General features: G+C 45.5%; 1 protein-coding gene and 1 non-coding gene across 7 annotated transcripts in view; one reads left to right on the top strand and one right to left on the bottom strand.

The window, feature by feature from the left end:
- Positions 1-12,056, bottom strand: part of LOC119849376 (zinc finger protein 420-like) — a 3,142,523-nt gene that overhangs the window by 1,635,422 nt on the left and 1,495,045 nt on the right. The gene's annotated exons all lie outside the window — the stretch shown is intronic.
- Positions 4,663-4,735, top strand: TRNAK-UUU. Its single transcript has one exon. It is a non-coding gene; the product is annotated as a tRNA-Lys (tRNA).

The following is a 12,056-nucleotide window of genomic DNA, read 5'->3' as shown; positions in this document are numbered from 1 at the left end:
CTTTTCTTTCTAGCAGAAATCCAGGTCCGCTGCTGTGCTAACCTAATGGCAGCCCCTTGTGAACTATTAGGATATATAGAGGTCATCAGAAAACTAGATAAGGCCAGTGTACATTTTATAGTCCCGAGTGTAGCATTAATTACAGTCCATCGAAACTCCAACCCTTCTCTCTTTGATGAAGTATTGTACCACATTTGATGGCTGAACAACCTCATATACTTTTGAGAAGCCTCAGTATCAATAGCAGAGGACGGGGTGTATTGCAATATGGTACAGTTTAAATTATTAGTTATTGGGCTATTTTCAGTACAGGTAATTTTTTGAGCAGCAGAACAAACTCTTTGGGTATCTGTTGGACTATTTACCAGTTGGGTGACCAAATAACAATAAGGGCCTTTTTTATTTATCATGCTACAAACTCCGGGAATGGCCATCATCTCTGTCCCACTATGGGCCCCATCAATTTCAATTTCTGGCTTTTGGGGCTCAGTTGCAGTGATATCATATATTTCTATTTCCACCAACCCATCTGTTCTCCACTCTATCATTCACTCATATCAACGGTCCTGAACCTAAAAAAATAATTTCTCGAGCAAAATTTCTATAAATCACTTATATGTGAAGGTTTTGGCCATTGGGCTTCATTAGAATCTACAATATCATCTATATTTGGGTCTCTTCATTAGAATCTATAATATCATCTATATTTTAACCACTGTGATGGAATTGGCCTTGGCACTAAGGTGACCCGATGAAACAAACAAAATATCGGGACACATGGGGGAAGCAGCCAGAATCGAGTTGCCGAAGCAAAAAAAAAAAAATACGGGACGTGGGACAAAGAACTAAAAAACAGGACAGTCCTGATTTTATCAGGACGTCTGGTTCCACTCCTTGGCACAAGGGTAGGCCTCTATCCATCCAGAGTACGTACAAACACAAACAAGGACATATTCATAAGAACAACATTTTGGCATATTGATAAAATCAATCTGAATATTCACAAAGGGTCCCCACGGGGTGGAGTGCGCAGCTGATTGTGTCCATTCTGGCCTGCCGCTATTGTGGACTAGGCAGATAGGAGAGGAACTGCAGTACTGATGTGCCAGGATGGAAAAATTGGGGGCATAGCAGTATTGCAGTACTGATGTTATCATCCCCGCTTTGCTAACGTGCGCAGTGCCATGGGACACGTGAGCAAGATAGGGGAGCAAAGCCTTGGGTGCCACTAAGTGGCCATCTGGGGAATGCCACAAGGCATCAGGATGTAAAGAACATCCATCCAGCCTCCAGCTGTCCTTCTCATGCTCTGATGTTGACTCTTGCCTAAGAGCTCAATCTTGAAGGGAGTCAGGCATGGAGGGGGACTGTGTAATAAGGAAAACAAAGTCAAATGGAGCCGGCGACCCGGAAAGGGCCACCTTTTTGCCAGTAGCATCTGCCAAAGCATTTCCTCTGATAACATTATCAAAAGGCTTCTGGTGGACAACACATTTTACAATGGCAATGGCAGAAGGAAGTTGAAGGGCAGAGAGAAGAGCATCAACAAAAGGCCCATTACTAAACCTCACCCCCCCCCCCCCCGATGTGCGAAATTCATGGTGTTTCCTTGGCTGCCCATAGTCATGAATTACCCCAAAGGCATAACGGGAGTCTGTATAGATAGTAACAGATTTGTCCTTGGCCAAAGTACAGGCATGGGCAAGGGAGACAAGATCCGCAACTTGGGCTGAGTGTGCTCCTGGGAGGGAGTGGGACTCAACAGGCTCATGTTGGGAGCAAACAGCACAGCCAGCCACGAGTTGGCCAGCAGAATTTCTATGACAGGACCCACCTACATAGAACGATAGGTCAGGATTGTAGAGTGGGGTGTCTTTCAGGTTGATTCCAGGGGTGGAGAGTTCTGTTGATACGGTTCAAGAGTAATAAGGCTCTCCATCAGCCGCAGTGGGAAGTAGGGAGGTGGGGTTGATAAGAGGGCAGAGGGTAAGAGTTACATTGGAGGCATTTAAAATCAGCATTTCATACTTAGTCAGTCTGGAGTTAGAGAGATGCTGGGTGGCATTTTTCAGAAGGAGGGCAGTCACAGCACACAGAACTGCAACACCTAGGGTGGATCCCAAGACGAGGGTAGCAGAAGCCTCCACAAGGGTGGCGGCCGCTGCTACTGCCTGTAGGCATGGAGGGAGTCCAGCCGCCACAGGGTCCAAAGGTGAGCTATAATATGCAATGGGCCATTGCTTATCCCCATGAGTTGAGAAAGGACCCCCAAGGCTATTCGCTTTTTCTCATGGCAGAAGAGAGTAAAAGGTTTCTGATAGTCTGGTAAGCCCAAGGCTGGGGATCTGGGAAAAGCTTCTTTAATCTGCGTGAAGGCTGCTTCGGCCTCACAGGAACATGGAAGGGGCTCTTGGACCTTGTCAAGGGTTAGGTCTTGCAGGGGCTTGACAATAGCTGCATACCCGAGGATCCATTGTTGGCAGTCCCCGGTCATGCCTAAAAAGCCACTCATTTGCTTTTTAGTGGTTGGCCTAGGGACCTGGAGAATGGCCTGTACTCGTGAAGAGGACAAGTGCCTCTCTCCAGCTGAAATATCATGTCCCAAAAAATGAACCCTTGGCAGACAGAGCTGTAGTTTAGCCTTTGAAGCTTTGTTTCCCTTCTGGGCTAGTGCTTACAGTAGCACAAGGGACTCAGTTTTAGAGGCTTCCATTTCTGACTTCCGGTGTGAAAGAGCCTGGGTGGACAATTTTTTGCCTCCCTTGCTCAAGGCCTCTCTGGTCTTTCTGGCCAGCCCTACATTTGCTCATCAAGTTGACACCCAATGGTTTGCTGTAGACCCAGAGGCCTTTCTTCCTCCAGACTGTAAGGCCAGTGGGCATGTGAGGAAGTTGCCCCTTCAGTCCCACGCAGTAAATGGCCCTTCCTAGGAAAGCTACAGTTGGACCCTGGAGCAAGGGAGGGGCTGGGGGTAAACTGCAAGCACAGCAGGGCTGGGTAGGAGGTAAAGAGCATCCACCCCTGCCCCTGCCCACATGGAGTGGGTACCTACCTTCTCCCTGATTCTAGCACATTCTCTTCATCTCTCTCTGCACTGAGCTGAGGGTGGGGGTGCACTGAACACAGGGCTGGGGGTGCAGGGACTCGGAGGGAGTTAGGGTAATGGAGGGGGCTCAGGGTTGGGGCAGATGGTTGGGGTGTGGATCACTTACCTGGGGCAGATCCCATTTTGTGCAAGGGGTGCAGGTGGGAATGTGGGGTGTGTGTTCACGGGCTCCCATTTGATGCTCAGGATATGGGTGGGGATGTCGGGGGGGTTGCTGGACTCTGGGCATAGGGTATGGTGGGGCTGGGGGTGTGTTAGGGGGCTGCAGGAGTCGGCGAATGATTTGTTTCAACAAGGAAACTGAAAAAAATTCATCTGGAGTCTACCTGAATTATTATTTTTATTATTATTATTATTATAATGATTAATAGGTTATTGGTTTGGCTAGATAGCAAGCCAAACAACAAATGATTTGCACAGTTCTGTTTGTACCAATGGTCCACAGTGGGAACATGCCTAATTTGTGCTCTGAGGCTCTAGAAAAGTTTGATTCATGTTGATGAAACATTCCTTTTACTGACTAGGAATTGAACCCAGAGCACAACAGTGAGAATGTTGAATTCTAACCACTAGACTACTAGCCAAGTGCAACCTTGTCATTCATACTAGCCTTTTTCAGGCAACTTTTTCTAAAAACAGGTTTCAGAGTAGCAGCCGTGTTAGTCTGTATTCGCAAAAAAGAAAAGGAGGACTTGTGGCACCTTAGAGACTAACACATTTATTTGAGCATAAGCTTTCGTGAGCTACAGCTCACTTCATCGGATGCATTCAGGAAAGCTTATGCTCAAATAAATTTGTTAGTCTCTAAAGTGCCACAAGTACTCCTTTTCTTTTTTTCTCTAAAAAGTTCATCTTGAGTCAACCTGAAATGTTGTTGTTGTTGTTGTTATAATTTTGGTTTGGCTAGTTAGCAAGCAAAACCTTAAATTATTTGCAAGGGTCTATTTGTATAAAAAGGCCTATATCCTGGGATTTAAGGTGCACAGTGGGAACATGCTCACAGTTTGCTATTAGTCACTGGACAGAGCTTTGATTTTCACACAGTCTCCAAACACTTTCCTAGCAGCCTGACATCTAAGTGGGCATCAGAAGGAACCACATCCCTGCTCAAGGTGCTTCTGATGTTTTAGAAGGGAGACGGAGAAGAAGAAAGCTCAGTCCACAGTGACACTAATGCGCATGAATAGCCAATGATCTCTGTATGTAACTACTTGGTCAATTGTGATCCTTCCTATTATTATCCCTTTGAAATAACGATGATGTCCACTTGACTTTATATCCCAGTGTACCCTGGACTTTTACAGATTGCAAGCCAATCCAGCCATTTGGCACTTGCAGACGGGTATCTCTTTATTGTGCCTGATTCTTGTACAGCTATAAAAGGCTGGTAGATGCAGATACTTTTCCCTCTTCTTAACCAGCACTATTCCCAGGCCAGGCTAGGGCTGGGAAGAGAGAGAGAGAGAGTGAGAGCAGCAGATTTCCCCTATTGTTTCCTGCTCTTTTTCTTGACCAGTTTCTCCTCTGCACCAACTTGCTCTCTTTTTCAAGTGTGAGCCTGGCTAGCTCAGTTGGTAGAGCATCAGACTTTTAATCTGATGGTCCAGGGTTCAAGTCCCTGGTCAGGTGATAAATTAGTCACAAAGGGCTTCGATATCTGTCTCTTTGAGGTTACTTTTTCTCTTCAGGACTTTTCCTTTCCTAAAACGGGCCTTTTTGTATGTGGGATTGTAGGGCAATTTCGTGACATTCTCTCTGTCCTCGCAGGCTGGAGGAATGAAGGCCTCTGGGAGCATATAGCATCTTCCTCCTCTGCACACAAACACACACACACACACAAACATGCAAAATATCCCTAAGAATTAGAATCGCCTGCTGCCTTCCCCTGTCCTGCTGGATCCCCAAATGAGGATGATCTTCAGCCCAAACCCATGTCCTCTCTATTCCCAGTGCCCCTCAATCCCAACCCACAGTCCCTCCTATGCACATTGCTACTCACTCCCAACCAGAACCTACTCCTCTTGACGCTTTTCCTCTCTCTCAACTCACATCCCCCTCCTATTTCCAGTGCCCCTCAATCCCAACCCACAGCCCGCTCCTTCTCACGCTGCTGCTCAATCCCAACCCAAAGCTCCTTCCTTCCCTCCAGCAGCAGGTGCTCCAAACCCCCTCAGCAAGGTTGTCTTGCAAGGTTTCATGTGTGGGTCTGCATGTGGATTTTACAGTATGTTGGAAATTTCTATATTAAATAGGTGAGCAGCGTCTGAATGAGCTCCCCCTGACATCGAATGATGAGCTGTGGAAGAGGACTTCTGGAGCTGATCTCGTTTGCATGGGCATAGCCATTGTGTCTAGGTGCTTAGCATGATGGGATTTCTTGCTGAAATGATCACTTTGGGCTGGTGTTGTATTCCCAGTCTCCTTGTTATTGGGGCAGGAGTAATAAAGGGTTGTTATCCTTGTTGTGTGACTTGAGGGCAGCAGAACTGTGCTTGGCAGACCCCAATTGTGGGACTCACCCTCAACTGAATAGCACTTGCTCGGCAGGAGACATGGGTTCCAAAGCCAAGTTGGTTGAGGAATACGGGGGCCGGGGCCGGGGCCGGGGCCGGGGCCGGGGCCGGGGCCGGGGCCGGGGCCGGGGCCGGGGCCGGGGCCGGGGCCGTATAGGTGCTAGACCAACTTTAGGACAGGGTGGCTCTGGAGCGATAAGTGAGTTTCTAGACAGCATAGTGAATATGGTGCTTTCTTCTTTTCCACCCAGGATGGGAGGTTAACTCTACAGATGCACCTCTGGGCTTGCATTGACTAAGGACAACATCTGTCAGTGGGGTTCAGAATGGGGACGCCTCATGTTAAAGGCTACTTGGGCTCCTGGGGCTCAGGTTGTGGGGCTAAAACCTGCAGTGTAGATATTTGGGCTCAGGCACCCTCACCCCTCATGGGGCCTCAGAGGCTAGGCTCAAGCCCAAGCATCTACACTGTAATTTTATAAACCTGCAGCACAAGCCCGAATCAGCTGATCCAGGGTTTGAGACGAGAGACTTGGGTGTGTTAATCGCAGTGTAGACATAATGTTAGGCTATGTCCACACTGTAATGAAACACCCAGGGCTGACCCATGCCAGCTTAGGCTCCCAGGGCTTGGGCTGTGGGGTGGTAAATTTGCAGTGTGGCCATCTCGGCACAGGCTCGGTACGGGGCTCTGGGACCCCACAAGGTTGGGAAGGAGTTTAGGAAGCAAAAAAGGTAAAAGGGCAGTGGAGTATTACCCAGGACTCAGTGGCAGTTCTCCATTGAGCCGTCTGCTTTGGGGCAGGGACAAAAACACGTCCTGCTGCATTTGTTTGTGCAAAGCTTGATTTATGATTTTCATTCTCAGACACGGTGCATGAAGCAGGACTCCACAATGAGCCGCCCACAGATTCTGGCAGCCACAATGAGCCATTTGGTAGGAGAGCTCAAAGGGAGTGGGGTGGCCATGAGGGCCCGGGAACATTGACCTATCAAGGTAGCCAGCCAGTCAGGCAGCGGCACAGACAGCTGCAGCGGCACAGGAGCTAGCAAACAGAGCTCTAAACAGGGGAGTTTGAGTGGGAGTTTGAAAGGGGAGTTTGTCTTGTGGTGCTTGTTTGGGGTTTGCTTTTGCTGGGGGGTGTGTGGTCTTTTTGGTGTGGCTTGTGTTTCCCAGATTAACAGGATTTAGGTGGGAAGGAGATGAGAGATACAGAGGCAGCTGTGGGAGTGACTCCTGTAGTGAAAGACACTTTGAGGATGACTGGATGTGGAAGCTGTGGTACGTACATGATCCTGGAGGGGGGAACCGGTAAGAGTTTTTTCTGCATGAAATGTCGTCTGATAGAGCTGATGGAGGAAAAGATCCGAGGTTTGGAGATGCAGGTGGAAAGTCTGGTTGAGTTTAGGAAGGGGTTTGAGCAGATGATGGAGCAAAGATATGAGGTATCTGAAGGGAAAAGCTCAGACTCACAGATGGAAGCAGGGCTGGGGAATTTTGAGGAGAGACTGGGTGAGGAAAGTGGTCAGTGGAAACATGTGACTCAAAGAACCAGGCAGAGAAAAAGACGGGCTAGTGAAGGAGAAATAAAGCTTAGGAACAGGTTTGCAGAGTTGGAAAATGAAGAAGGGGCTCAGCAGGTACTTGTTGAAGGTGGAAGGGTAAGGAAGAAGAGAAGAGAGGCTAGTTCTATAGAAAAAGGGGAAGAGTCAAGGGAGACTACACCAAATATGAGCCCCAGGAGGATACAGGATGGGTTGAAGAATATTGTAAGGGAAAATAGGAATGGAAAAAACTTGCAGCCAGAGGGAACAGGGGAGAGACTGGAGAATAGCACTGTCACCAGGAAAAGGCAGGTCTATGTGATTGGGGACTCTTTCTTGAGAAGAATAGACAGGCCTGTAACTAGAGCTGATCCTGAGAATAGAAGGGTGTGCTGTCTTCCAGGTGCTAAGATACGGGATGTAGACCTGAGGTTGAAAAGGATCCTAAAGGGAGCGGGAAAGAATCCCCTAATTATCCTTCATGTGGGAACAAATGATACAGCTAGATTCTCGCTGGAAAGTATTAAGGGAGACTCTGCTAGGCTGGGGAAGATGCTTAAGAAATTGAGGCTCAGGTGATCTTTAGCGGGATCCTTCCTGTTCCTAGAGAAGGGCAACAAAGGTCTGACAAGATTATGACTGTCAACAGATGGCTTAGGCAGTGGTGCTATAAGGAGGGCTTTGGGATGTATGGCCACTGGGAGGCATTCACAGACAGAGGTCAGTTCTCTCGGGATGGACTTCATCTGAGTAGGGAAGGAAATAGACTTCTAGGATCGAGGCTGGCACAACTGATAAAGAGAGCTTTAAACTAGGAATTGGGGGGAGATGGATGGGAGATGTCCAGAAAATCTCCACGCCAGATTTTAGCATTGAGAGGGAAGAAGATGAAGTAAGAAAGGATACAGCCGTGGGTAGGAGAATGTATATAAGGAGTGAGGGCTGTGTGGATACTAGTCTTATAGGTTATACTGGCTGTAGAATGACTGTGCCTAATAGGGTACAAAATGTGAGCGAGTCCAAACAGCAAAAATTAAGATGTTTGTACACCAATGCGAGGAGTCTAGGTAACAAAATGGAGGAACTAGAGCCACTGGTGCAGGAAGTGAAACCAGATATTATAGGGATAACAGAAACATGGTGGAATAGTAGTCATGACTGGACTACAGGTATTGAAGGGTATGTGCTCTTTAGGAAAGACAGAAACAAAGGTAAAGGGGGTGGAGTAGCATTGTATATCAAGGATGAGGTAGAATGTAAAGAAATAAGAAGCGATGCAATGGATAAGACAGAGTCCGTGTGGGCAAAAATTACATTGGGGAAGAAAACTAGTAAAGCCTCTCCTACGATAGTGCTTGGGGGGTGCTATAGACCTCCGGGATCTAATTTGGATTCGGATAGAGCCCTTTTTAATGTCTTTAATAAAGTAAATACTAATGGAAACTGCATGATCATGGGAGACTTTAACTTCCCAGATATAGACTGGAGGACCAGTGCTAGTAATAAGAAGAGGGCTCAGATTTTCCTAGATGCGATAGCTGATGGATTCCTTCATCAAGTAGTTGCCGAACCGACTAGAGGGGATGCCATTTTAGATTTAATTTTGGTGAGTAGCGAGGACCTCATAGAAGAAATGGTTGTAGGGGACAATCACTTGGCTCAAGTGATCATGAGCTAATTCAGTTCAAACTAAATGGAAGGATTAACAAAAATAAATCTGCAACAAGGTTTTGATTGATTTTGGATGATTTTGGATCTAAAGGTAGAGGAGGCCTGGGATTACTTTAAATCAAAACTGCAGAAGCTATCGGAAGCCTGTATCCCAAGAAAGGGGAAAAAATGCATAGGAAGGAGTTGTAGACCAAGCTGGATGAGCAAGCATCTTAGAGAGGTGATTAAGAAAAAGCAGAAAGCATACAGGGAGTGGAAGATGGGAGGGATCAGCAAGGAAAGCTACCTAATTGAGGTCAGAACATGTAGGGATAAAGTGAGACAAGCTAAAAGTCAAGTAGAGTTGGACCTTGCAAAGGGAATTAAAACCAATAGTATAAGGTTCTATCACCATATAAAGAAGAAGAAAACTAAGAAAGAAGAAGTGGTGCCGCTTAACAGTGAGGATGGAGTGGAGGTTAAAGATAATCTAGGCATGGCCCAATATCTAAACAAATAGATTTTCTCAGTCTTTAATAAGGCTAAAGAGGATCTTAGGGATAATGGTAGCATGACAAATGGGAATGAGGATATGGAGGTAGAGATTACCATATCTGAGGTAGAAGCAAAACTGAAAGAGCTTAATGGGACTAAATCGGGGGGCCCAGATAATCTTCATCCATGAATATTCAAGGAATTGGCACCTGAAATTGCAAGCCCATTAGCAAGAATTTTTCATGAATCTGTAAACTCAGGAGTAGTACCGAATGATTGGAGAATTGCTAATCTAGTTCCTATTTTTAAGAAAGGAAAAAAAGTGATCCGGGTAACTACAGGCCAGTTAGTTTGACATCTGTAGTATGCAAGGTCCTGGAAAAAATTTTGAAGGAGAAATTAGTTCAGGACATTGAAGTCAATGGTAAATGGGACAAAATACAAGATGGTTTTACAAAAGGTAGATCGTGCCAAACCAACCTAATCTCCTTTTTTGAAAAGGTAACAGATTTTTTAGATAAAGGAAATGCAGTGGATCTAATTTACCTAGCTTTCAGTAAGGCATTTGATACCGTGCCACATGGGGAATTATTAGTTAAATTGGAGAAGATGGGGATCAATATGAACATGGACAGGTGGATAAGGAATTGGTTAAAGGGGAGACTGCAACGGGTCCTACTGAAAGGAGAACTGTCAGGTTGAAGGGAGGTTACCAGTGGAGTTCCTCAGGGATCGGTTTTGGGACCAATCTTATTTAATCTTTTTATTCCTGACCTTGGCCCAAAAAGTGGGAGTGTGCTAATAAAGTTTGCAGACGATACAAAGCTGGGAGGTATTGCCAATTCGGAGAAGGATCGGGATATTATACAGGAGGATCTGGATGACCTTGTAAACTGGAGTAATAGTAATAGGATGAAATTTAATAGTGAGAAGTGTAAGGTTATGCATTTCGGGATTAATAACAAGTATTTTAGTTATAAATTGGGGACGCATCAATTAGAAGTAACGGAAGAGGAGAAGGACCTTGGAGTATTGGTTGATCATAGGATGACTATGAGCTGCCAATGTGATATGGCTGTGAAAAAAGCTAATGCAGTTTTGGGATGCATCAGGAGAGGCATTTCCAGTAGGGATAAGGAGGTTTTAGTACCGTTATACAAGGCACTGGTGAGACCTCACCTAGAATACTGTGTGCAGTTCTGGTCTCCCATGTTTAAAAAGGATGAATTCAAGCTGGAGCAGGTCCAGAGAAGGGCTACTAGGATGATCTGAGGAATGGAAAACTTGTCTTATGAAAGGAGACTTAAGGAGCTTGGCTTGTTTAGCCTAACTAAAAGAAGGTTGAGGGGAGATATGATTGCTCTCTATAAATATATCCGAGGGATAAATGCAGGAGAGGGAGAGGAATTATTTCAGCTAAGCACCAATGTGGACACAAGAACAAAGGGGTATAAACTGGCCACCAGGAAGTTTAGACTTGAAATCAGACGAAGGTTCTTAACCATCAGAGGAGTGAAGTTTTGGAATAGCCTTCCAAGGGAAGCAGTGGGGGCAAAAGATCTAGCTGGTTTTAAGATTCTACTTGATAAGTTTATGGAGGAGATGGTATAATGGGATAATGGGATTTTGGTAAGTAATTGATCTTTAATTATTCAGGGTAAATAGGCCAAATCCCCTGAGATGGTATATTAGATGGATGGGATTTGAGTTACCCAGGAAAGAAGTTTCTGTAGTATCTGGCTGGTGAATCTTGCCCATATGCTCAGGGTTTAGCTGATGTTTTGCCATATTAGGAGTCGGGAAGGAATTTTCCTCCAGGACAGATTGGAGAGGCCCTGGAGGTTTTTCGCCTTCCTCTGTAGCATGGGGCATGGTTGACTTGAGGGAGGCTTCTCTGCTCCTTGAAGTCTTTAAACCATGATTTAAGGACTTCAATAGCTCAGACATGGGTGAGGTTTTTCATAGGAGTGGGTAGGTGAGATTCTGTGGCCTGCACTGTGCAGGAGGTCAGACTAGATGATCAGAATGGTTCCTTCTGACCTTAGTATCTATGAATCTACCTAGAGCAAAACGAAAAGGAGTACTTGTGGCACCTTAGAGACTAACAAATTTATTTGAGCATAAGCTTTCGTGAGCTACAGCTCACTTCATCCGACGATTGCATCCAATGAAGTGAGCTGCAGCTCACAAAAGCTTATGCTCAAATAAATTGGTTAGTCTCTAAGATGCCACAAGTACTCCTTTTCTTTTTGCAGATACAGACTAACACGGCTGCTACTCTGAAACCCACCTAGAGCAGGAGCAGTTGTAGTGATATGATCTAGCTGAATGAGAAAAGGATTAGAAAACACAACTTGTAGGGATAGACTAAAGGAGCTCAATCTAGTTAGCTTAAGACAGAGAAGGTTAAGGGGTGACTTGATCCCAATCAATAACTATCTAAGTGGGGAACAAATAGTTAATACTGGGTTCCTCAATCTAGCAGAGAAAGGTTTAATATAATCCAATGGCTGGAAGTTGAAGCGAGACCAATTCAGACTGGAGATAAGATGTATATTTTAAACCATGGGAGTAACTAATCATTGGGACAACTTACCAAGGGCCGTGGTCAGTTCTCTATCTTTGACCATTCTTAAATTGAGATTGCATAATTTGCTAAAAGATCTGCTCAAAGAGTTATTCTGGGGATGTTCAATTTCCAATGTTATACAAGAGGTCAGACTACATTATTTTAATTCTCTCTTCTG

The sequence above is a fragment of the Dermochelys coriacea genome, chromosome 28 (assembly GCF_009764565.3).
Source record: "Dermochelys coriacea isolate rDerCor1 chromosome 28, rDerCor1.pri.v4, whole genome shotgun sequence".
Taxonomy (NCBI): domain Eukaryota; kingdom Metazoa; phylum Chordata; order Testudines; family Dermochelyidae; genus Dermochelys; species Dermochelys coriacea.
Note: the sequence above shows the minus strand (reverse complement) of the source record. Positions and strands in the feature narration are given on the sequence as shown.